We start from the raw sequence: 5,000 nt of genomic DNA on the forward strand, positions 1-5,000 counted from the left end.
GAGGCGAAGCAATACGCCGCTGGGACTTTGAAATATTTCGGAGCGCACCTAAAGTTCGTTATTTTGGCTAAACGGAGCGAAAATCTGCATTTATACCATCACGGACGTTAGTTCAATAGCGTTTAACGATGGATCCACGGTACAGAATGCAAAAATATGATTGTTAAAATTTTCGACTAATCGGTTCTAAGAGGCGAAGCAATACGCCGCTGGGACTTTGAAATATTTCGGAGCGCACCTAAAGTTCGTTATTTTGGCTAAACGGAGCGAAAATCTGCATTTATACCATCACGGACGTTAGTTTAATAGCGTTTAACGATGGATCCACGGTACAGAATGCAAAAATATGATTGTTAAAATTTTCGACTAATCGGTTCTAAGAGGCGAAGCAATACGCCGCTGGGACTTTGAAATATTTCGGAGCGCACCTAAAGTTCGTTATTTTGGCTAAACGGAGCGAAAATCTGCATTTATACCATCACGGACGTTAGTTTAATAGCGTTTAACGATGGATCCACGGTACAGAATGCAAAAATATGATTGTTAAAATTTTCGACTAATCGGTTCTAAGAGGCGAAGCAATACGCCGCTGGGACTTTGAAATATTTCGGAGCGCACCTAAAGTTCGTTATTTTGGCTAAACGGAGCGAAAATCTGCATTTATACCATCACGGACGTTAGTTCAATAGCGTTTAACGATCGATCCACGGTACAGAATGCAAAAATATGATTGTTAAAATTTTCGACTAATCGGTTCTAAGAGGCGAAGCAATACGCCGCTGGGACTTTGAAATATTTCGGAGCGCACCTAAAGTTCGTTATTTTGGCTAAACGGAGCGAAAATCTGCATTTATACCATCACGGACGTTAGTTTAATAGCGTTTAACGATGGATCCACGGTACAGAATGCAAAAATATGATTGTTAAAATTTTCGACTAATCGGTTCTAAGAGGCGAAGCAATACGCCGCTGGGACTTTGAAATATTTCGGAGCGCACCTAAAGTTCGTTATTTTGGCTAAACGGAGCGAAAATCTGCATTTATACCATCACGGACGTTAGTTCAATAGCGTTTAACGATCGATCCACGGTACAGAATGCAAAAATATGATTGTTAAAATTTTCGACTAATCGGTTCTAAGAGGCGAAGCAATACGCCGCTGGGACTTTGAAATATTTCGGAGCGCACCTAAAGTTCGTTATTTTGGCTAAACGGAGCGAAAATCTGCATTTATACCATCACGGACGTTAGTTCAATAGCGTTTAACGATGGATCCACGGTACAGAATGCAAAAATATGATTGTTAAAATTTTCGACTAATCGGTTCTAAGAGGCGAAGCAATACGCCGCTGGGACTTTGAAATATTTCGGAGCGCACCTAAAGTTCGTTATTTTGGCTAAACGGAGCGAAAATCTGCATTTATACCATCACGGACGTTAGTTTAATAGCGTTTAACGATGGATCCACGGTACAGAATGCAAAAATATGATTGTTAAAATTTTCGACTAATCGGTTCTAAGAGGCGAAGCAATACGCCGCTGGGACTTTGAAATATTTCGGAGCGCACCTAAAGTTCGTTATTTTGGCTAAACGGAGCGAAAATCTGCATTTATACCATCACGGACGTTAGTTTAATAGCGTTTAACGATGGATCCACGGTACAGAATGCAAAAATATGATTGTTAAAATTTTCGACTAATCGGTTCTAAGAGGCGAAGCAATACGCCGCTGGGACTTTGAAATATTTCGGAGCGCACCTAAAGTTCGTTATTTTGGCTAAACGGAGCGAAAATCTGCATTTATACCATCACGGACGTTAGTTCAATAGCGTTTAACGATGGATCCACGGTACAGAATGCAAAAATATGATTGTTAAAATTTTCGACTAATCGGTTCTAAGAGGCGAAGCAATACGCCGCTGGGACTTTGAAATATTTCGGAGCGCACCTAAAGTTCGTTATTTTGGCTAAACGGAGCGAAAATCTGCATTTATACCATCACGGACGTTAGTTTAATAGCGTTTAACGATGGATCCACGGTACAGAATGCAAAAATATGATTGTTAAAATTTTCGACTAATCGGTTCTAAGAGGCGAAGCAATACGCCGCTGGGACTTTGAAATATTTCGGAGCGCACCTAAAGTTCGTTATTTTGGCTAAACGGAGCGAAAATCTGCATTTATACCATCACGGACGTTAGTTTAATAGCGTTTAACGATGGATCCACGGTACAGAATGCAAAAATATGATTGTTAAAATTTTCGACTAATCGGTTCTAAGAGGCGAAGCAATACGCCGCTGGGACTTTGAAATATTTCGGAGCGCACCTAAAGTTCGTTATTTTGGCTAAACGGAGCGAAAATCTGCATTTATACCATCACGGACGTTAGTTTAATAGCGTTTAACGATGGATCCACGGTACAGAATGCAAAAATATGATTGTTAAAATTTTCGACTAATCGGTTCTAAGAGGCGAAGCAATACGCCGCTGGGACTTTGAAATATTTCGGAGCGCACCTAAAGTTCGTTATTTTGGCTAAACGGAGCGAAAATCTGCATTTATACCATCACGGACGTTAGTTTAATAGCGTTTAACGATGGATCCACGGTACAGAATGCAAAAATATGATTGTTAAAATTTTCGACTAATCGGTTCTAAGAGGCGAAGCAATACGTCGCTGGGACTTTGAAATATTTCGGAGCGCACCTAAAGTTCGTTATTTTGGCTAAACGGAGCGAAAATCTGCATTTATACCATCACGGACGTTAGTTCAATAGCGTTTAACGATCGATCCACGGTACAGAATGCAAAAATATGATTGTTAAAATTTTCGACTAATCGGTTCTAAGAGGCGAAGCAATACGCCGCTGGGACTTTGAAATATTTCGGAGCGCACCTAAAGTTCGTTATTTTGGCTAAACGGAGCGAAAATCTGCATTTATACCATCACGGACGTTAGTTTAATAGCGTTTAACGATGGATCCACGGTACAGAATGCAAAAATATGATTGTTAAAATTTTCGACTAATCGGTTCTAAGAGGCGAAGCAATACGTCGCTGGGACTTTGAAATATTTCGGAGCGCACCTAAAGTTCGTTATTTTGGCTAAACGGAGCGAAAATCTGCATTTATACCATCACGGACGTTAGTTCAATAGCGTTTAACGATCGATCCACGGTACAGAATGCAAAAATATGATTGTTAAAATTTTCGACTAATCGGTTCTAAGAGGCGAAGCAATACGCCGCTGGGACTTTGAAATATTTCGGAGCGCACCTAAAGTTCGTTATTTTGGCTAAACGGAGCGAAAATCTGCATTTATACCATCACGGACGTTAGTTTAATAGCGTTTAACGATGGATCCACGGTACAGAATGCAAAAATATGATTGTTAAAATTTTCGACTAATCGGTTCTAAGAGGCGAAGCAATACGCCGCTGGGACTTTGAAATATTTCGGAGCGCACCTAAAGTTCGTTATTTTGGCTAAACGGAGCGAAAATCTGCATTTATACCATCACGGACGTTAGTTTAATAGCGTTTAACGATGGATCCACGGTACAGAATGCAAAAATATGATTGTTAAAATTTTCGACTAATCGGTTCTAAGAGGCGAAGCAATACGCCGCTGGGACTTTGAAATATTTCGGAGCGCACCTAAAGTTCGTTATTTTGGCTAAACGGAGCGAAAATCTGCATTTATACCATCACGGACGTTAGTTTAATAGCGTTTAACGATGGATCCACGGTACAGAATGCAAAAATATGATTGTTAAAATTTTCGACTAATCGGTTCTAAGAGGCGAAGCAATACGCCGCTGGGACTTTGAAATATTTCGGAGCGCACCTAAAGTTCGTTATTTTGGCTAAACGGAGCGAAAATCTGCATTTATACCATCACGGACGTTAGTTCAATAGCGTTTAACGATCGATCCACGGTACAGAATGCAAAAATATGATTGTTAAAATTTTCGACTAATCGGTTCTAAGAGGCGAAGCAATACGCCGCTGGGACTTTGAAATATTTCGGAGCGCACCTAAAGTTCGTTATTTTGGCTAAACGGAGCGAAAATCTGCATTTATACCATCACGGACGTTAGTTTAATAGCGTTTAACGATGGATCCACGGTACAGAATGCAAAAATATGATTGTTAAAATTTTCGACTTATCGGTTCTGGATCACTGAAAAATCAAAAAAAATTATTAATTTTGATTAATTAAATTACATATGTAGTTTTATATTGTTATAGTCTCGTATTTGTTAATGTTTTGTCGTAAGAAAATGCAAAAATATCGTTTTAATGTTTTCGTCTCATCGGTTCTGGATCGCTGAAAAATCAAAAAAAAATATTAATTTTGATTAATTAAATTACAAATGGAGTTTTATATTGCTATAGTCGCTTATTTGTTAATGTTTTACCGTAAGAAAATGCAAAAATATCGTTTTAATATTTTCATCTCATCGGTTCTGGGCGGTTTTAAAATTTTTTAAAATATTAATTAAACCCATGATTTACATGAGAATGTGAATTTATTATGTCCTGCATGTTAATTTATTAATTTTCATGTATAGAACGTTATAAAATGAAAGGATATGTTCGACGATATTTTCAGTCTAAGTTTTACCGTGCCGGCGGGATGGTACGCTCTCACGGCGGTTTGCACAGGCATACGCCTGGGCGTAAGCCCATGCGTCGCCGACCTAGCGGCCGGCCGTTCGGTATTTATAGGAAGGCACTTTCGGTTCGCTCGGACCGGTCGGGAGTAGCGTCGAGCGTGTGGCTCTTTTATGACTTCGGTTGAAAAGCAGTCTACCGCTCCTCGAGAATATACTTTCTCGACTATTCTCGTTCCGGTTTTCCGTTGCGGATTATTATTAATCTCCACACAGCATTACCACGGGTCGGTGTCTAAGACCGAATGGCCCATATGTGGTGAGCCTTGTAATATAAGGCTGGTGACCTGTATGCACTTATAAATGTTGGATACTTGTACAAA

Source organism: Osmia lignaria, unplaced genomic scaffold (assembly GCF_051020975.1).
Source record: "Osmia lignaria lignaria isolate PbOS001 unplaced genomic scaffold, iyOsmLign1 scaffold0066, whole genome shotgun sequence".
Taxonomy (NCBI): domain Eukaryota; kingdom Metazoa; phylum Arthropoda; class Insecta; order Hymenoptera; family Megachilidae; genus Osmia; species Osmia lignaria.